At 45.1% G+C, this 22,843-nt stretch overlaps 1 protein-coding gene across 6 annotated transcripts in view; it reads left to right on the top strand.

Moving 5' to 3' along the window:
* LOC138527196 (zinc finger protein 334-like) overlaps positions 1–22,843 on the top strand; it is a 445,682-nt gene that overhangs the window by 125,882 nt on the left and 296,957 nt on the right. The gene's annotated exons all lie outside the window — the stretch shown is intronic.

Below are 22,843 nucleotides of genomic sequence, written 5' to 3' on the forward strand. Positions count from 1 at the left end.
GCACTAACTGATGAGGACAGCTGGGATGATTCATCATACAGTATTGCCTCATGTGAGCCTGATGGACAGACCATTTTTATTTAGAACTTTGGTGCGATGAAGAATGAGCAAAATCATGGTACCACAATTCGAGGATTTACACTTAAAAAGTAAATTGTGTACACACATGTGAGTCTTGTCATCAGGGATGGCGTCAGGGCCTTTCACCTTTTTCAGTTGAAAGGGGCCTCAAGCCGACCCTCAGCAACTGCCCCCATGTTGACAGTCAGCAGTCTTATAACACAGCAGGATATTCCTTTCTATTACATTTGTCTGGGGCTTTAAATGTTTGCTTTGCAGCACTCGCCTTACAAGCTGCATTTGCTGGAGCCCTTCCGGCCATCACTTTCGTCAGGGTATACAGAAATGTTATTACCTGGTTTCCATTTAACACCAGTTTCTCCACTTTGCCACTTGCTGAAAAAGGGGTTATAGCTTTCCAGTGGGCATTTGCTCTTTCAGCAGATAATGGTGGCTTTTAACCCCCAGCTGTATTTATTTATCCTCATTATAATGTATGCACCCCATGGGTGCCTCAGACATTTTCCGCTCTAAGCAAGTTAGGCACCCAACCATCATGTTGAAATGGGCCCCCAAGAGTCGTGACACATCATCAGCCGGGCATGCTTATCATGATTGTTATAGTTGTGTTTAGATTGGGAACTCACTGAGAAACCGACTGCAGCATGAAAAATACATTGCACACATTTGCTGAAGATGATAGACATTTTGAATGGATTGTGTCCTCACACGTATTGCTCATCTTTTGATATCTTCCCTTCAGCTTCTTCAGAAAAAAGATTTGGCAGGGGGCATTGTGCATCGATGCGGTCGACTCGATATCCCTTGGAGTCGATGTCATTGTCGGTATAAATAGCACGCACAGTGCCCGTTATTGCTAACTCTTTGAGAAATATGTCACGCTTCCTTTTTTGTGAGAGCCTCTTCGAAGAAGGCAAAGAAAACACAATATAGGTTGCCTTTTCCGCCCCCATCCGATTCCTCTCCAGAGAGAATGTTACCCTGCCCGACCAAATTCTCCACTCCAGCCAAGTGGGAAGAATTCAGGCATGAAATGCTTAAAACTTTCAGGAAGGCGGGCACGTCCCCCCTCAAAAGAGAAAGAAAGAGACCATGCTCCTGTCATGCTGTTGAAAGTCGACAAGGAACGGGCTAAGGCTAGTTCCTATGCGCCCTCGAGCCTGGGACATAAGCCAGAGACCCCTCGAGAACCCCTGAGGTCTCAACACAATGAAAAATCATCAAAGACTCCTTTGAGTCAAGGGTCAAGTCATTCGAGGGCTTAATCAACGGCAAAATCGACGAAGAAATTGTCGATAATGTCAACGCCAGTAGAGTCAAGACCGTCGATGTCGAGGCCATCAATGCCGTTAGAGTCGAAGCCATCGACACCATCAGGGTTGAAGCCATCAGCGCCTTTGCCCACTAAACCTTCGACAATTTCAAAACAAGTTGAAAAATCCTACAAGCCTTTTGTCAGGAGTGTGGCTGGAGAGCACAGAGCAAAAGCTATATCTCACAGTATACACTGTAGATTAGGGGAGATTCCTGAGGCAATGCTAGCATATGACAGAAACAGGGTACATACCAAGCTGATAGAGTTGAAACAGGTATTCACAGGAACTGCAGGGGCAGAAGCGGGCTGTAAGTAAAGAGACAGAGAGAAGGCAAGGACAAGAAAATATACTGGGCAACACACATTGATCAGAATAAAGGGTGTAATAGAACATGATAAGGGGTCTCCATGGATTAGGCAAAGCCATTGGGATCGGTACCAGCAGATTACTCTTGACAACTGTCATACATCAGCGTCATAAATTGGAGCATGTTGAAGAGACTGTTTTGCTCAGTGAAAGGGTCAATCTGGAGACAATATACTGAGGCAGGTAAGACTCCAACGGACTAGACAAAGGCAACAGAAGTCTTTCCCTTATCTGATCTGAGCAGAGACCAAACTGTAAACAGGTACAGAGCGGTGGCACAACAGTGGCCTAAGATGTAATACAGGAGGAAAACGGCATAGAAAGAAATAACCAGGTACAGGACAGGCTAGAGAAACAAAGTACAAAGCAAAGACTGAAATATCAGAATACACAAGGCAAACGTCTCAGACAAGACAGGTCGCTGCCAACACAGCAAATATGAGGGGTTCAGGATACTCAGAGTACTTAAGAAAAGGCACTAGAACTATGGACTGAAGTCTGGTAATATCGCAGGAAAGGAGCAAACAGGAAACTTCAAGACACTGGGATTATAGAGAGAAAGAGAGAGAAACTAGGCAGAAACTGGAAGAGTCTGTGAAGCAGAAATGCTTATAGAAAACAGGGTGTTTACGGAAAGGCAGAAAGGATATCAGTAAAGAACTGAGTGGCTTTAACAGCAAAACAAGACGGGTTTCAAAAGTCAAAAGCTGGAAATCAAGGAAAGGTTAAAAACAGGCAGACTGCAAAAGCAGACTGTGAAGGATGCTGCAAAGCAACAACAAGAAACAGGATTCAGAAGCCAAAAATCAAGATATTCAGAAAAGGATTAAAAGCACAAACTCCCAGTGGAAGCAGTTGACTGAACAACTACTTCTGTTCAGAGTGAGCTTATAAAGGCCCACCCAGCCAACAGCTCCAATAGGGTGGAGCTGATTACAGTCTCAGGCAGTTGTGCTCAATTAAGCCCAGCTCCTGCTTCAGTAGCCTGCAGTAGTGGATTGTAATTAAAGTCTCTTTAGCTCTCAGCAGCCTAGTCTGCAGTGGCTTGGTACAGGTGAATGCAATCAGTGCCTCTCCAGCTCTTAGAAGCTTGCTGCAAACAAATGTACTTAGTATGCCTTCTCCAGCCCTTTGCCTCTTGGACAGCATACAGGTACCAGAATGCATCTGCTGGTTTACCCCAAAAGCCGGAATGGAACATGAAATTAGATTAGTCCAGAACTGCGGCGGTAAAACAAGTAAAGTAATGCAGAGACAGTTTGCAGGTTTTAACTGCGCAATTATGCCATAAACAGGGTCTCTGAATGTGCACATGTAGCAGTGCTGGGTAGCAGGCGGGTAGGATTGTGACACCTTTGCCAAAGAAGGATTTTTTCAAGTCTTTATCCTCCATTTATGAGGAGTACGAGCCTTTGGACCAGGACATTCCCCCCATTTGGTTTGGGGTTTGGCACACCTAACGCCCCAGAAAGCCTAATTTCAGAGGGATGTAGGTTAAAAGATTTGAATGAGAATCTCCAATTTGCTAGTGGTGTTGACACATCACCGGAACCTGAGTTTGGCAAACAAGATGCGGCAGACCATGCAGATGCCTCTTATAGGCACCTTGTGACCAGAGTTACAGATTTTCTGGGATGGGGCGGACCTGCTCCACCATTTGAGCAAGACGACCTGACAGATATTCTTGATAAAGTTACACAGAAGGATCCCATCCTCCCATTCCATTTCCCACTTCAAAAAAGGGTTATGGCAAATTGGTAGGTTCCTGAATCAAGTTCAGCAGTGAATAAGAAACTCACCAAGAAGTACAGGCCCTCAAGTAGCGACCCTAGCTATCTCTCAAAGCACTCAACACCAGAGAGCCTCGTAGTTCAGGCAGCGACGGCTATATCCAAACAGACTGCTGCTTAACCAACCAACCCACCAGTGACGATAAACGTTTCAACGCTTGGGCTAGGAAGGTATTTTCTGCCGGGAGCATGGCTCTCAAGTAAACGCAACTTGTGCCTTAGCAAAGTTTACATTCACACTGTGGGACTGTGTAGCTATGGCGGCTGACCATATTCCCGAAGGGTAAGAAAGAGATGGCTACCTGAATATTGTAAGAGTCAGTAAGGAGGCTATGTGTGAGTCTCTACAATCAGGACTGGACTCGGCTGATAGCATCAGCAGTGCCATAGCGGCAAGCACGGTAATATGCAGGTTTGCATGGTTGAGGAATGTGCAATCCAGACTCCCCAACATGCCCTTTGATGGCACTCAGCTGTTTGGCAATAAGGCTGACGAAAGCCTAGAGTAGCTGCAGACCTCAAAGGTGGCAGCCAAATCCCTTGGTGCCGCCATCAAATAGCTGCAGCCATCTCACCCCAGTGGATCTTGGACAGTTAAGTCCTTTCGCTTCTACTCCTCAGTTGGAAGAGCGAGAGGACTGGCTAGTCAAAGGGGCCAAAGAAGAGTCCCTCGTGGTGGACGAGGGAGAGGTGCAAAGTCTGCCCGAGCAACTGCTACTTTACCATCAGCCGCTGCTTCTGCCGTTTCAAAACTTCTCTGAGGCCTTAACCCACTAGACCACAGTGGGAGGCAGACCCTCGCTCTATCTCTGCAAGAATGTCGGGGTATTACTTCAGGAATGTGGATTGGGGCAAGCACCCTGCCTTTCAGCACACCACACTGCATTTATGTCAGTTTCAGTCAGGGCTGTCTCATTCATTGTGTCACACACAGAGAAACTTGACACACATAACAGGAAATGCATATTGGTCACGCACTCCAGTCACACAGGTCCAACCCCAAGGGTGTACCCACAACATACAGTCACTGGGAAGGCTGCCAGTCTGGCCTGGACTTCCCCCCAGGACCATATGTTTCTTCCACCCAACAGCCAGTTAGGGGAAGGGGCAGAGTCAGGGCTTCCCATGACTTTTGGAAAACAAGGTAACAGGCAATAGAAACCAAGAGGCCCCAGGGGCCATCTTGCCTTCTATCAGGAATCCACTGATTCCTATGGCAGGGCCTCCGTATCCCAAAATGGAGGATACTCAGAGCTCCTGTCAAATCAGCATGAAACTGCCACCAGCCCATACCCTGCTCTGTGGGCAACACACAGGTGCCCAAAAACATACAATAGGGGTACTGGTTTGTACCCCCACCCATGGGTGCCATAAGGGTATCCCAAGGGTCTCTGTTCACCACAAACAAAAAGAGGAAGGGCTGCACTTCCAGGGGTCCCAACTGGACTCCTGTGCAGAAAATAACACAGAACACTCATGATAAAGGAGTAGAGGAGAAGGACATGGAGGCCCTGTCCCTCCAATGCATTTCCAGCATCACAGTAATGATTTTGGATTATCCGCCAATTGCATATATTTTAACAAAATGTTCGATGAAACTGCTTTCTTGTTGACACAAATGACTTGTTGAAAGACATAATAAAATTGGGCACATTTCAAATAAGAAATGAGAGATCTAAAGGCAGTTCATAAATTCAATAGTTCCTTTGCTTTTGATAGGGCCCTTTTTTTTTAATCAACTTTATTTAATAATTATACAAAACATAATACAACTGAGTAACAACAGAATGGGAACAAGCAAAAGATTACTCCATATACATCAGTGCAACAAAATGCAAATTACTACTAAAGTAACAGCTATACAAAACGAAATCCGAAAGCATCCCCACCCTCCTATCTCATGGCAAGACGTGACAACACAAAACACAAAAAAAAGGACAAAACATACACCCCTACCAATCCCCAACCTCAATATCCACAAAATAAACCAAAGCCTACACCTCATCCAAATAAATCCCTGAATGACCCCCATCTCTCCTCGTACTCAGTTTCCCTACGTTGTCGAACTGCCCGAGTCTTCTCATACCAAGAGAGCGTCCGCATATCCGACACCCAGTTCTCACAATGTGGCTTCTTCCTGGATTTTCACACCTTCATTATTTGTTTTATGGCCATCAACAATGCTCTATCAATCCATTCCGAACAATCCCACATCTCCACACTTCGACTATCAGTTGAAAGGAAAATCACTGACAGAAAAGTACGAGGCAGTGTCATACTAGTTACCATATCAATGCAATCCAAAACTTCTCTCCAAAAGTCCAGCACTCTACTACACTCCCAGAGCATATGTAGATAGGTCCCTCTCGAGCCTCCACACCCCCAGCACATATCTACATCAGCCAAGCCTCTCTCCTTCGTTTTCACTGGTGTCCAATAAATACGGCCTAAAAGACATTGGTGAATATACCTCAGATTTAAATCAAGCTTGGTCCTCACCGAAGCCCTCCAGCTATTATCTCACAAGCCATCAGAAAGATCAGTTTCCAATTCAGACACCCACTTCATTCGCAACTGACCCCAGGAACTCCTCGTAATGTCCTGCAAAGGCATCAACCTAACATATGTAGAAACTGTCCTAGGAGACGTAGCAAAAATCTCACAAATCTGAGGTCTACCACTCAAAGGTCGCTCAACATTTGCAATCTTTCCATCAGCAACCGCTCCAAAAGCCCATATCTACCTGCCTCTCTATTATGCAGACTATAACGATTAGCTAATTCTTCAAACGGTACCATCCTCCCCCCTCTCCATACATCCCCTATTTTCAGAATGCCCCTGTTAGCCCAGCCCCTCCAATTAAGCATTTTATTATTCATTTCTAAACCCGGATTCAGCCAAATAGAGGCTGAATCATACAAATACAAGGATTGCCCACACCCCAGAATCCAATTAACCAACACTGACTTAGAAATCACTAGAGTCTCCAATTTTGTACCAGAATTTGCCAACCTCCCATACGAATATAAACAGTCCAGGGAAAAGGGATGCAGCATTTCCTTTTCCATTAAAAGCCAATATGGGTCTGATCCCCGCCCTTCCTCAAAGTAATAAGAAACCTTCTTCAATAAAAATCCCCTACAATAATTCTCCAATACCGGATAACCAAAGCCCCCATCTTTAACTCTACGCACCAAAATAAATCGTGGAATTTTTGGCCTATTACCTTTTCCCCATAGGAAGTCCATAAAAATCCTATCAATGCTCCGGAGCACTCTTTTAGTAAATTTAAGAGGAAGTGATTGAATAAAATACAGGACCTTTGGCAACAGCATCATCTTGATAGCATTGATTCTTGCCCAGATGCTTAGAGTCAATCTTTCCCATCTTTGTACATCCTTCAGCAGAATTTCTCTCAATTTGTCTACATTGTATTCTACCGTTCTCTTAATATCGCGCACCAAGTAGACTCCTAAATATTTCACCGAAACATCAGCCCATTGGCAATCCCAATCCAACCACCTCCCATTCACCGGGTTCATCTGAAGCGGGAAAACTACTGTTTTACCCCAGTTCACTTTGTAGCCAGACAATTCTCCCACCTCTTGCAACATATTCCTCAATAAGGGTCCACCCACCTCCGGATTCCTCAAGACCACCGTCAGATCGTCAGCATATGCTAGGACTTTCACCTCATCATTTCTCAACTTCCAACCACAGATATTCTGCTCCTGCCTAAGATAAACCAACAACGGCTCCAGGACCAAATTAAACAAAAGGGGCGAAAGAGGACACCCCTGTCTCGTACCGCTATACAACCGAAAAACCTGAGACAAAACATTATTAACCCATATTTTAGCCGAGATATTGTGTTGCAGAAAATCTTAAAGTAATCTGCATTCACTAGATTCATTTATAGAGATATATTAAGTACATGGGATGCACAAGAATTATTTTCATAGAACCGTACCTCCAGATAATCAAACCTTTGGACCCTTCCAGGTTCACAAATCTTAACACATGAAAACATGATTGCTTTTCTCTTTTCTACTGATGATTATAATAAATGATTTGGGGATATTGATGGTGAAATCCCATCAATTCGTTTTTCTAAGTAATCAAGACTACATTTTCTGCATAGTTACAAAGGAGTGTGGGAGCCCCTCTACTGAGAACGAACATAGGTCAAATACCCTGTTCTATGGAATGTCTTACTCTCAGGCGGGTCTACAATCACGTTTTAGCTCACTGCACCCTTCACAAAGGAAAATATCCATTTGCATATCAGTCTGGACCCACCCACAAGTGCAGTCCATAACTGAAATGGTAAGCTATTCTCCTCTGTACAAGAGTAACCTCAGCAACCACAGACACATGTTTCGGCCTTGTTGGGCCTCCTCAGTGCGCTGAACCTGAGCCTCTCAAAGCACAGTGAGCAAGGGGTCCACGTCTGGATTAGGGTGAAACCCCTAAATTTTACAAAATAACAAAGTAGTGTAGGAGCCTCTCTACTGAGAACGAACATAGCTCAAATTCCCTGTTCTATGGAATTTCTTCCACTGAAGAGGGGTTTATAGTCATAAAATCGAATACAATAATGTCGAAAGTCAAAAAATTGAATACAATAATGTCGAAAAAAATAAGTCGAATTTCTTTTTTATTAGGTTTTTTATTTGAAATGGGGGGATGCCCCAACCCCCCCTTTTTTTACCTTTTATTTTACATGCGGAACCCCCACAAAAAAAAACTAAAAACATTTGACTTTTTTTCCCGACATTATTCTTTCAATTTTTTTGTAATTCGACATTATTTATTCGATTTTATGACTGCACACCCTCAAGAGGGTCTACAGCCACGTTTTAGCTCACTGCACACTTCACAAAGGAGAGATCTGCTGCATAGACCAAGCATGGACCCGCTCTTGTCTGAAAATATGGTACATGCTGGGTTTTGGCCAACAGTGTTCCAAACCACTAACAGTGGAGCCATTATACATCCTTGATGTACACTTTGCCCTGTATCAAACGGTTTATAACGACATAATCGTGTTCAGCAGTTGTTCATCAATACTGAGGCTGAGGAGAATAGAATATAGAATCAGCCAGTTTTTCCTTTTTAAAGGCCATCGAAAAATCCAGCAATGTGAAGTATTGCGTGAGACGCTAGGGCACCATAGTGAGCAAGACTATATACACTCCTTTGAGACCCACATCAATGATCTATTCAGCAAGGTTTTCTCCACATTTTTAAGGGATATATTGCTCAAAGATATGGGGCAATATCATTTGGGATCTTGACAACTATAACTTTATTAAAATTTAGCAAAGTTGCTGGTAGGATTCTGTTTTAGAGCTCAGTCCGCATTAGATTTAATAGAAGTGTAGCCCAGCGATCCAATGCTACATTATACAAATCACTCCAAGCCTTATCCGGCTAGAAACCCACAATGGATTCCGAGATAATAGCTACTGTAGCGTCATCGAGAGGATTGACTTTGGACCCAGAAGCAGAAACTCTCCAAAACTTCCTAGAATCTTACCTATTTCTTAAGGCAATAACACATTACCGTGCAACATCTTTCTCACATTGTTTGCCTTGTACAATGTTTGCCTATAGAAAGTCTTATCTGTCCTACATTGGCCAACAGAAGAAGTATTATCCTTGCACACTAACAGTAGTGTTTGTTTAGATTCCCTGCAGTAACTTTGAAACCATGTCTGTCTAAGAGCAGGCTGCTTATGGCCTGTTGTTAGATTAAATAGTCAATATTGTCACTTTCAGAGCATTGTATGATCGAAACATAGAATAATTTAAATAATCTGATAACCAGTACCCCTTGTTATAATTCTGTCCATGATTTTCTTAGGATCAATTTTGTTCCATTTGCGACAAAGCTGCCAGGAAGTAGACCGTGGAACAATCGGTTGCTTAGATTTAGAAATTATCTGATGACATTCCACAGCTAAATCTAACAAGAGTGGCTATTGATCACTTTCCAGTTAGACTAAAACTTCCATGTGTTTGACGTGCCATAAGTCACAATATCGTATAATGAAGTAGTATGTTGGACCTTTTGGGGACCTAGTGAAAGTACCTTTAGCAGGAAAGTTCAGCTTTGAGTTGCCATTCATGACGCATAGTCAAAGCCACTTAATTTCTTGCCTTGATTATTTATAATAGTAGATAGCTATCTGGTTTCACAGACTTCCCAAACCCAAAAACCATGTAGGCCCTGCCAATATGAAATTGTAATGTTACCAAGATAAGCATTAAAGTCTTCCCCCAATAATAAAGATTTGCTTGCTGCTTGAGTAATACCAATTTTCATTATATAAAAAAAATCAACAGGGATTTATGTGTACTTAATCTGGGTGATGAGATGTCAGCCCTTCCACAATTGTTGCACACGTGAAGCAGAATATCCCTTAACGCCTCTATATTCCAGATTCTAAAGAATCCAGGTATAACTACTTAGTACATTGTGTTGCCTCAGAAAGCCTTAGCTTCTTTACAGGAACAGCGGCACTTGAGTCAATTAAAGCTTTCTATCCACCCTATATGTCCACGTTGAGGATTAAATATAGGTGTCAATATTTGCATTGGAGGAGGATTAACAAAAAGGTAAAACAGATTGTTAGGCAGCACAGTAAATACTGCTGTCAAAACACAGGGCCTCATTATGGGTTTGGTGTTAATTATGTGATTTTTTTTCTGTGGAATTACTGTCAACCTCGTTTACTGTTAGAGCCACACAGTCAGGCGGATTTATCATCAGATTACAAGTGGTAGTAAATCAGTGTTAATCCCCATTTTTGGGGTCCAAAGGGGATTTTTGCGGATTTACTGAGAGCAGTAATTCCGCAGCTGTAAATATGCTGATTTGTGAAGAAAAGGGGGGGATTTACCTCCTGTGGTGTGCTGGAGATAAATCCCCACTTCACCACCAAACCTGTGCAAGAGCAGCAGATATGCAGCATTAACTACACATACAGCAGGCCTCAGAACTTGCAAATCTCAAAAGAGCCCATGGAGCTACAAGGAGCTGCAAGGAAAAGCCTGCTATGCTCTGCTACACTTAGAAGTCTGTTTTGTCAGCAGCAACACAGCACAGTGATGCGACTATCAGCCTGAGGCTTCCTGGGTCCCACTATCATGCTGTTCCATGGACCTGCTCTGCTACGCTTAGGAATTTCTTTTCTCATTAGCAAAGATGATGTGACTCTCAGCCTCAGACCATCTGGTTCCTACTCTGTTCCTACTGCAAGAACCTACTCGCTATGCTGCCCTCTACAGACCCACCTATGGGAACCCCAAAATGGGAAATAACTGAAGGGTCTGCATGACTCTAAATCATGTGCATTCTTCCTGTTACTGCATGATTGCTGCATGTGGTAACTGTATTTGAGTTTGGCGGTATTTCCTAAAGAAGTAACACCAAACTCTTAATGAGGCTCCAAGTGTCACTAATCATACATTGTAAAACTAAATAGCAACATTGGCCAGGGTCTATAATAACCCATGTTGAAGTGTTGCTGTATGTGTCTTTTTTTCCTTGTTGTGGTAATTCTACTGCCCATTATTTTGCAAGCCCTAAGGTAAGGGGGGTGTATTGGACAGGTAAGATTCTTCTTGCACAAAGAAACACGCTTGGCTTATGGGAACGAATGAAGGGAAGGCTTTGTTGAGGTTATGTGCGCATGTCTTAGACCTTGAAGGTGCTGAGCGGCAGAGTTCTGCCTTCTGTGAAATCTATTTAACAAGAGTCTGCAACCTATCGTTCTCTAGATGTTTTGAACTATGACTCCCATGATCCTTTAACATTGTCTATGCTAGCTAGGGCTTATGGGAGTTGCAGTCCAAAACATCTAGGTGTTACTCACCAGTCCTCAAGGGCTAGGGGCGTTGGTTAAACGTCCTCCAATTCAGCCAAGCGGAACCAAGTGTAGAATAAGGAGTAGATGCCTCTCAGAACATCATTCAGTCATTCAGTCTGAATTCAAGAATTCTGACCAGCTCAACCTGAGGGAACTCTTCTCTACGATATACCCCTCTACTATTCTAGCAAAAACAGACAGAGGAGTTGATCGTATGAAAGAGCGGGAAACACACGCACCGCCAGACCAATGCTGCAAGAAACCACAAAGAAATGAATACCAACATAAACAAAAATGTTCAATATTCCCCTTAACCTCACTAAAGTAATACCTGTGGAAAATGGTTTGATGGAAGAAATAGAAGGAACCTATAAAGAAGAATACCTATAGCGAACCTAGGGTTGTTGTCTAATCTGATCTATTTCTCTAATGGTAGGACAACCTTACCCATGGTATGGAGATGAGGAAGGAATAAGGGAATGAGGAGGAATCCAATTCAGCTAGAAACAACAACGTAAAGAAAAAATAACAAACAGGAATGTTAGTAAAGGAGTACTAACCCGGGCGGCACAAGGGACGCGCTAGTGACGGGTTGGTGCACTAGGCAGCATAGCGTTCACAGGTTTATATGTGCACGTGTTGAGGAAGTTAATTGAATTCCAATATAAAGTAGGTTCATGGAGGCAGGTACGTTGAACAGTTCCCAAATGTACACTCTTAAAGGGAGAAGGAATACTACTAGTGTCCAGTTGACTCAAAGCATCATAAGCACTATTCAGGATGTTACATGAAATGACAACTTGCGTTCCAGTAAGAATTGAGTAGTCAAATAGTGTCAAATGAAAACTTACTCAGAGCGTTCACAAACCGTCAGGAAAGGAGTCCGCGGTGACAAACTAACTCCTTGCGGTAACCAGCCATCAGGAAGGAAGTCTGCGACGACCACGTGGCTTCCAAAGGCATAATCAGCTGGAAGCTGAAATGGTCCAATCCAGGAAATAAGGGCGATCGAACAACAGAGGGTTGAATGCTGTCTAATTAACAGCGGGATGGTAATGCTGTGGGTTGATTTGAGGTAGCAGCGGGAGGAAACGCTGTGGGAATGACTCGAGGTAACAGCGGACGGAACAGCTCTGAGGTCACGATATCAAAGTGTCGTAACACAGGGATTTAGAATGAAGGAAATCCAGAATGCATTCGCTGGGTCAGGCCAGGAAATTAATTGGCAAGCAATCAATGATGAAGTAAACGCCACAATTAGAAGTGCTATGTAAACGCCTGTGCCGGATTTAAACATTAGAGAGGCGGGGCTTACACGTCATGCGCAGACACGGGCGCTTCAATCACGTGAACACGGAAGAGTCGTCCTTACGGATAGTTTCCATGGCAACTTCCATTGTTTTCAAACAGAATGCCGTACACAACGAAACTGATGGCGGGGTATCGGTGGTTGAATCCGCCGGGATATAACACTAGGAAAGCCAAATGTTGCAGGACCTTGCTTTAGGAGATAGGCTACTAGGGCCACCAGAAACAAAGTGCCCATTAAGCGATATGAAAGGAAATTAAATTGAGGACTAATAAAATCATGTGCTTCCATTTCTTGTCTAATTTGTTACCCTGTCTTTTTGAGGCATGATTTAAATAACATTGTCATCATCTAGAGTTCTCTTTAGAGGCTACTAATAACATCGTCATCATCTAACTAAAGTTCGCTTTAGAGGCTACTAATGTCTTCAGTGACACCCACAGCCTTTTTTGTGAATCGCCTTACTCCTACATCCTGCCCCCTTTCCTCCATACTTGTGGGATATTCTGTCCTTCGGGATGGGACCAGAGCACTTTTTGACAGCATAAACAAATATTGTCCCTTTTCTATTTCTATGGGTTCGCAGTGCCTGTGGCTTTAGTCCCGCCTTGCTGAGCCCTGCCCAGCCCATTGGCCTTCAGTCCTTTCCTCCACACGGTCAGGAACGGATGGACTTGGCTACGCCAGGATTTTTTCTTACCCTGCTTTTTGTCCTTCAATTTGTCTTCCTGCTTTGGTACGGCAGTCGTTTTCTTTTCCTATGGCGGAGCGTAAGGGCTTCACCTCGTGTGTTTCTTGCGGATGTAATTACTCAGCGGCAGACCCTCACAATCTTTGCCTCAAGTGTCTAGGAGTGTCAACCAACACTGGAATGCATTTATCTACTGCTACTCCCTCTCGGTCCTCTAACTCGAAAGAAGGCTTATCACGTGAATGGAGGTCTTCCATTGTGCTCCTCCGGTCCACTTATGAGAATTCATCGAGATGAAATTGCCCGGTGAGTACCTTCCTTTTCAGAGCAACCTGCCTGGTTGACTCCTGCCCAGGGTCATCCAGTTGAGGGAGGAGTCGTACAGACTCTAGCATCACCAGGGCTCACCCTGAGGTATCCAATTTGGGATCTAAGCTGGAAACCAGAGTTTCCTCTGAGGTTCTCCCTCTCGGCGCTTAAGGTACCGTGGTCACTTCCAAGGTTCACCAGAAAGGGGCTAATAAATCCCTCAGCAAAGCCGTGTATCTTCGCTCCAGGGCTAATAAAACCAGATTGACCAGATTGATTTCTGAGGTTTCACTCAAAGGGGCTAAACTTTGTACCGACCAGTCTGAGGGAGCAAAAAGGACAGAGGCTCATCCAAAGTCCACTTCTACTGGCTTTGCCGAGGATCCCTCAAAAAGGGCTAAAGAATCATCAAAGACTCCTAAATAAAATATTGGCCAAACCCACCATGGCCTCTGACAGATCTTTGACGCATCTCACCACAGACAGTCTCAAAATGGTGGCCCCACCAGTGCCAACAACGTCGCCCATTTTGTTGGTGCCTTCAGTTGCATCAGGTGCGGATACCAGGCCCAAATCTTTGCCGTATGCATCCTTTGGGAGAAATCCTTACAGTCTGGAAGGGGGTGGGGGAGAGTTGCTCCTTACCCCGCGACTTGAAAAGGACAACTGTCTTTCCAGTCTCTCCTCAAACAAAACACCAAGGTTTGTTCAAAACTACAACATGTTTCTCAGTTCTAGGGTTTTAAGCCCCTTTGGTTCCAACTTTGTTTGTGGATTTGAATCCCAGACTCACAATACTTGAGGGGTCTTGGTATACTTTCCTGCCAAGAGCCAGGTGTTCCATATATTGTCTTTCTGGTAAAGGGTTCCAGCCACTGTTATTTCTGATTATCCTCTGATTAGCCTTAGGGTCCCAGACCCTTTTATCTGTGGTCTCTCCTTTGGGTGCGGGTCCCAGGCTTGCAATGGAACCTTTGGTTCATTTGGTTTACTCTCCTGCCAAATATTGTGTTTCCTGTTTCCAATCTTGCTTTCACATGGAGTCTCTGAATCTCTTATTTCTTCTACTTTATATGGGTGCGGATCCCAAGACTTCACTTGCCATGTATTTTTTCATGACTGGGGTATCTGCCCTGTTGCTTCTCCATATTTCTTTTGGTGTATTAGTCCACAATACTTTCTGACCCTCATTCTGTCCTTTCTGTGCTTCACCCGGTTTCCCCGGACCGCCTTTCAATCCTCACCAGCCTGCGTACCTTTGTTTTCGGTCTTCTCGGCGGCAGGATTCCGTCTCAAGGCTCTGGTAGCCTTTGGACTTGGTCTCGGTTTGGTTGTTTGTCTGCAGCTTCCCGCTTTCTTTTAGTGGTCCGCTCTCACTTTGGCATTGCTGTGGACACGGTAAGACGCTCCTGTATATTCGGTAAGTGAACTTCAGAGTAGCAAGCTCTCAGCCTACGTTCGTTCTCTCTCTCCTTTGCCGTAAAACAGCGTTTGGTCCCTGTATCGGTCTTCCGTCTGCGAGCACTGTTTTCCAGTTGACAGCATTGATTCCCCAGTCACCGCTACCCAGAGGGGTTCTCCTCTGGCTCTCAGCTGTACTACATTTTAAACTCCTGCGTTGGGTAGGGGAGTTGTTCTGAACCAATCAGATTTGTTATAGAACTAGACTGCTCACTATGGTTTACCCGAGTGATCTTCAATCTGGCGGTTCTCTTCCTCGTTTCAGTACATGGTTTCAGAAGTAATAAGTCAATGTCAATATTGGTTAGCTCTTTACTCTGCATGAATGAACTAGTTGGATTGGTTTCACAATAAAACAAATCAGTTCTATCAGGGCAGATAAGAGGGGAATTGAATTCCTGAAAAGGGGTTGACAGACTTTCAGCAGGGTCATACTGTGTCTCCTGAAGTGGATCTTCCCTAGTGCCATAAGGGGCTTTCCTTCCCAGGTGATCCTCCCGCTGTGCACCACCTGAGGGGGATTATTGTACTGTTTGCGCACCGCCCTGGACCCCTGGGAAAGGTCTCCCCCTAGAGGAGAAGGGATGACATCCTCAGATTCTTCACAGGATTGGAATCCGAGAATGCTTCTCCACCTACAATACCGCGTTCTCCTACATCGGCACCGTTACACTACGTTGATCTGTGGATGGAGTGACTCTTTTGGCAGCCGATGTCGACGGAATTGTGGTGACATAATCCGTTTGACAGACCGGTTCCGACTCCACAGCCAAGACCATCTTCGGAAGAGGCTTTTTTCTGCTGTTTCCAAAACCTGATGCACTCATACCCGATGAAGTCCTTCTTAAGGACGTCTTCAGGGGTGTTTTCCCCAAAACCACTGAAACCTCTGAAACAATGGAAGTTCCACCTCCACCCCTTCACCTCCGGTGGAGCATGTTCCTGAGCCTGAGCTTGGAGACTCAGGAATGATCTGGCCTTTTCCTTCAAAAGGACATTTTGGCTGAAACCCGGAAAGTGTGGGAGAAGCCACACACGGGCTCACACATAAACAAATAGATAGCTGCTCGATGCAGGCTTCAAGTGTCTCAGGAAATTCCCCTAACCACATGTCTCCTCCTATCTTCTACAGTCGTGGCAAAGGCAACCCTCCATTCCAATCCTTTTCCATCATCTTCCTCGGCATCACTAGTCTTGTCAATGGAAGATAAGAGTTTAGAAGAGGTTGAAAAGAAGGTCTTTACAGATGCGGCCCTCCATTTCCGCCCAGCAAATACAGAAGCAGTGCTGGCTGCGCCAAACCTAAAACTCTGAACGGAGCTTTCAGAATTCAAACAGGTCATTCCCCAAGACAAACTCGAACATTTAAAAATCAGTTTATCAGATGACAGAGTTCTGGCTCAAGACCTGGTAGAAGCTGCCGCACATCATATTGATACTTTGGCGCTGGAGGGCGTGGCCAGAGCTCATGTAGAGAGACATGTTCTGTCTGAGCTCTCACCCAGATCCTGTGAAAGATCCTTCATGCGCAGGTGTGGTGGGGCTGCAGGCTGTTGACACATCAGCACTGACTCCTGACATCTGCTGCTTCTTGCCTGGCCCCGCTCTGACTCAAATCTGGTCCGGGAAGGCTGAGATAATCCCACAGCGAAGAACTGGTCGCTGGGACACAATATGGCGGCCGCGCCGGCAATGTGGAAGCTCCAGCGCCTGTTTGCTGCCTCGGATTAAAGCTGCAGATCCGGACTGAGCGTGAACGTTGACTGGCTCTGGTTGGCGGTGTGCATGCCACACAGCCACCGACTGCTAAGTGGGCCAGGGACCCTGGATGGTGCCAGAGACCGGTGTGAGGAATGCTGGTGCTGGTACGGAAGGGCTAACAGAATGCAGAGACTATACTAATGAAGACCGTGCTCCGGCAGATTAGGATGCGGCCCCGGGCACTTCTCCCCCTGGCTTAATGAGGTGGCCTGAACATCTGAGAAGTGCATCATTCTGCCGCCCTTGTGATTGCTGCCTGGGAGCACCGGTGCGGTTCAGGGATCCTTGCGACGCTGAGAAGCATAGCAGAGGCAGGATTCTTGGAATGGAGACTGTTACACTTTTCCGACGTTGGACTTGGTTGCATCAGAAATGAATATGTGGATCGATTCGTCCTGATGTAGTACCAAGAATAGGAAGGGTGAAGTATTCAGGCATTAGCAGTCTAGTTGTTTCACGTTTTCCAAGGACGACTGCCACGAGTCACATGATGTCGCCACGCTTCCAGCAGAGGGTGACGACGAATCACATGATCATATTTAAGGATCGGAGACGGTCTTTGCAATGCGTCGCTACTGTGATAGACGCTCCGTAAGTTCGAAAACTAGGCTCTTTTCCTTCTGTCAAGAACCGATTGCAATCTAACCCGATCTATTCTCCCTTACTCTCTCCTTAGAATTTCCATTCCGTGTGGGCTTTCGGGAGTGCTTCTGAAGGCGTCTTTACTTCCGGGTTTGCTTTCACTCCCCGGTCCGCTTCCCGTAGTATCCCATTCAATCTGCTTCGCATTCCCCGTGTGGCTAACTGCAGTTAGTCTTCTCTCTTTCAGTTCGGAGGAACTTTCTTTCCCCTTGTTCTTGTTTCTTCTTTACTTACCACTTTTCCTCTCTCAGACCATTCAGGAGGATTCAGGACTGCTCTCGCACTCGCCATCTTACCTCGATAAGAGCCATTTCACTGATAGGATCCGAATTCATCTTGGGGCCTCCCGTAAGCTTCTGAACATCCTTCCTTCTATTTTCTAACACTTACCTTTTCCTCATACTTACCTGTCATTTCTCTCTTCAGAGGACTGCAAGCTACGGACTTCCCAGGATCCCATTCACTAGAAGTTTCCCATCCGAAGCTCCGGTCATCATCGCCTCCCAGGGTTTTCTTCCCCAGAGGTTTTCCCTGGGGTTCGTGCTCCTTCCTCGCTGGTTCTGAGTTCCGGGTGAGGGGAGGAGCAGGGACCTCGGGGCGATTCTTGTCAGCTGCTCTTTCTGCTTCCAGACCAACCAGTTTCAATCAGGTTAGTGTAATTTATTGGAATTATTCCCTGTGTTGACATTCCTCAGGCCGGAAGGGCTAACAGAGACTGGCGCAGGGGTGTATAGGTTGGGCCCCAGGAGATGCATACAGGATCGGCTGGAGCACTCTCTGGGGTACGTTTATAGCATTGGAATTGTATGCAACACTGATGGACACGTATTAAAGTGTACATGAACGAAGTTATTACACTAACGCTGCTTGAATGAGAGGATCAGACAATATTGAACTGTAAGCTGAGAGGCTCTCATTGACTAGCAGTCATCCTTGGAGCTCCCTGGGTGGGTCCAAAACGCACTGTAAGGCCTACTACGCAGGTACGCATTGAAAGGCACCAGGAGCCTCATACATATTGGGACTTTTGGAATTGATTGACAGGGACTCTGATATCACCCAAAGTGGTTCTGGAAGTGTATAATACTGGAGATTCTGCTGAGGCACCCCAACTACTGAACACACTGTATACCACCCTTACTATTGCCTGGAAGTCACTTACTGAAGCGAAAGGGGCGAAAACTACTTGTGTCTACCACCCTTGTCTGATCCTGAAGGGCTGGAGTTCGTGTCTGAATATGCACTACCCCCTTGGAAGACTGTACTGAATTTTTTACAGTGGCTGCGGTAGCACTACTTCCATACGCTACTATTTGGAAAGGAGCAGACCTTTCTTTGTGACATTTTCCATTAGCAACGTATTTGCCCCATCATCTGTGATACTGACCTGGGAGTTCTGACCTACACCCTGGACACTCACTCCGCCATGCCATCCACCAAACTGATCAACAAGGGTGTGATCATCGAATCCTTCACGAACCAGGAAAGGCAGCGAGATCCGACCCCAACTGTGCCCCCGGAAGGCGCGGATCGCTAAGAGCCACAATCAGATGTTCAGGAAGGCAAAATACACACAGCTATTTCCGCTTTACGGACCTCGTTGGAAAATGGGAGTGATCAAGTGAAGGTGGACGTACAACTTCTGCGTCAAGACGTATGCTCGTTTGCGAAGAGAGTCACGTGTACAGACACTGCTGACTGAGACAGCTACAGCGAAGCTGCAGTGGATTTGGAAGTAAGACTGACGACTCTAGAGTTGAAAAATGCTGCACTTGAACTGCATGCTGAGCACAGAGGACAGGTCACACAGAAACAACATCGGTGTACTTGGCCTGCCGGAAGGAATTGAAGGCGCGGACCCTACTACCTATGAGACCCTTCTACTACAGGAAGTGGGTCCTGAGAAACTATCACAGGGTTTCGCGATTGAGAGTGTCCATCGATCCTTTGAGAGGAGATTCCCCCCCAGGTTTGTATTCCTGGCCTGTTATCGCCACAGTTTTGAATTTCAGGGACAGGGAGGTGGTGGTGCAGTTCTCTAGGGAAGGTGGGAAAATACGGATGGTAACTCTGAGATTGCTGTATATACTGACTACACACCTATGGTGCATCATATGGTGCAAAAGAAGAGGAATACGTTTGTCCCCACTAAGGCAGGGTTACAACACATGGGTCTCAAATATATGCTCATGTAACCAGCTAGATTAAAAGTGATGCATGGTGGTAAGACACATTTATTTGATAGTCTGTAGGCAGTGAACATGTGGATGGACCACAATAGAATGCTGCTGGAAGGAGCTAATATGACACAAAATGGCAGAGGTGCAACCTCTTAGTTCCCTAGGATGGCATGGGAGCAATACGTTTACCCTTTTGAAGGAATAGCTCCTGCTTGTCGATGGAAAGCTGTTGGCCTACAACATCCACTGCGGCTTGAACTGATACTTTAATGTGACCCCTCTATGTTGGTGGGTCGAGCTGACAAATGGGGCAGATTGCTCTGCTGGGAGCTAGATTTCTTTTTTCCTTCGTCAGACATGAGCAAATGCAGTGAAGGACACCACATATGGTATGGCTGATTTGTTACCTGCACACTATGGAAAGCAAGGAGGTGGGAGCTGGGCGCCACTACCCGCTGGGTGAGACTCTGCGACCCCCGATTTCGGTGCTGGACTGCCCATGTGGGCAGGACAAAGACTGATATGCAAATTGATATTTCCCATCTATGAAAGGTACAGCGAGCAAAAAGCGATGGCTGCAAACTCTCATAGTGGGTAAAACCCACAGAACAGGTTATCATGCCACGTTCATTCGGGAGAGGGGCGCCTGCTACCTTTTTTGAAAAATGGTTGCAAGGGACTTAGGGTTGGTCACCCTGAGTTACCTGGGGGAACCCAGACGTGGACCCCCTGCTCACTGCGCTCAAATAGGCACAGCTCCACCTCATGATGAGGCCCAAACACGTGTATGGGGTTGCTGTTGGTACTCTTGTTCAGATGAGAATTACCATAGCATTTTGGTGCTGGACTGCCCATGTGGGCGTGACAAAGACTGATATGCAAATGAAAAATTTCCCATCTGTGAAAGGTACAGTGAGCAAAAAGCGATGGCTGCATACTCTCATTGTGGTAAAACCCACAGAACAGGTTATCATGCCATGTGTTCATTCGGGAGAGGGGCGCCTGCTACCTTTTCTGAAAAATGTTTGCAAGGAACATTTGAATGTGCCTAGTAAAGTCTTCTATTTACGTGTGGGCTAAGCATAATCATGTGTTAAGTGACTTTAAAACGGGATTTCGTGCGGCGTCTGCGACTATGCATAGCATGCTTGTTTTCAATTCTCTGATTTATAATGCAAGGCATGCGCATATTCCCCCGCTATACATTCTGGTCATTGATTTTTCGTCTGCTTTAGACGCCATAGCTCAAGAATAAGTTGAGGGATATGGGGATCTCTGAGGGTTTGCTATCTAGGATTATCCAGCTTCATACAAACACTCGAGTGCAGGTGAGAGTAAACAGCATGGGGAGTTAACTAGGGAAATCCCGACTGAAAGAGGTGTCAAGCAAGGATGAGTCTTGGCCCCCATGCTGTTTAATCTCTACCTGGCAGACCTGGAAGGAGAGCTGACAAAGGTAAACAACTTCCATCCCTAACTGGGTAATCGTCCAAAACCTTGGATGGCCTACGCGGGCGACGTGGTGGGAATTGATCACACTCTTGTAGGACTGAAGCGGAGTGTGGGGAAGTTATGCTACTACGCTAATGAGAACAAGCTATTGATTAACTTTGGGAAGACTATATACATGGGTATCGTTCCAGATAAGGAAAACCTGCTAGCCTGATAGTAGACCAGGGCACGGTGGAGATAGTCTCATCATATGTATTCCTAGGGTTAACAGTAACTGATAAAGCTGGGAGCAAAGCATTGCATGATATTAAAGCCAGGAAAGCCATTGCATTAATGTCCGCATTGAAAATCGTTGCTATTTTTATTTCATTGAATTAATAAATGCATTTAATGGGTATTTATAATGGCTTATGTACTGGTGTTTCGAGGTGCAACAAGACAAGAGGGTGGGGGAAAAGGGAGGACAAAACAAAAACGATCATAATAGGCACTTGTGACATTCAGATCGTCAGCTGGCTTCCATCAATTGGTGGGAAAATGGGAAAAGGGGAAATGGCAGGCCTTATGGTGGCTTGATGTGGGGGATTCAAGGTATTATTGCAGCAGAAGAAATCCAGACACGCTTCTGGATTTAGTTTACAGGGGGGTTATTCTGGCATATACGCAATTATTTACGACAGCTATCATGTAGGGCTTGGAAGCCGCTTATGGCACACATACAAAATGGCTTGATAATCTGGCGGATAAAGTGCGGTAATAAGTACTGGGTGTATTTAAACGTATACTACTAGAAGCTATTAGAATAGAGCTGGGGCTCATCTATATTCACGCAAACTGTACAATATGTAGAGGTTTGTTGTTTGTAAAAATAATGACTGACCCAGAATGCCCACTCTTATAGCTGGTTTCTAGTACAATGACTAAAAAAGAGGGATTTTCAGTTTCGATAATTTCGAACTCGTACTGAAAGATATTTTGAGGAAATGGAGTGGGTAGCTAAGTGGAGTAAAAGCTATGGTATACCAAGGAACGGATTGCTCAAAAAAGGACGAGTGATTCGAGTGCCTCGTATTGTCATCAAGCTAAACCTAAATCTTTTCAAGCATTTGTAAATCTGGAACATACTTCCCGCAAAGACACCTTATTTAGTTTCCGTCGCCCAAGCATAGCAGAACTTTTTTGATGTTAAGAATGAATAAATTGCCCATTGATGGTTAGCAGTGAATGTAAGGGCTTAGCCAAAGAACAGAGAACCTGCTGTATATGTTAAAGCATGATCATTCCGGAAACCAACAGACATGTTTTAACCTCCTGTCCAGTGCTTGCTCCATGGTATGTTAATAGCCTGGGTGAGTTTGCCTATTACCCTGAAAGTATCAAAACCGATGCTATTTGGCCATGTTGCTTGACTGGTACCAATGTGTCTCTGACCTTGACCGGTGGTCAGTCATAATATCGGAAATAAAATGTCCAATTACAATAAAAATGTGGAAAAAAAAATCGAATTCTTTATTTTTTTATTTATATGGGGGGGAACCCCCCCCCGATTTTGATTATAAAACGTATTAAAAAAGAAATTCGATTTATTTTTTCAACATTTTTTTTCGATTT

The sequence above is a fragment of the Ambystoma mexicanum genome, chromosome 1q, assembly GCF_040938575.1.
Source record: "Ambystoma mexicanum isolate Mex_15411 chromosome 1q, UKY_AmexF1_1, whole genome shotgun sequence".
Taxonomy (NCBI): domain Eukaryota; kingdom Metazoa; phylum Chordata; class Amphibia; order Caudata; family Ambystomatidae; genus Ambystoma; species Ambystoma mexicanum.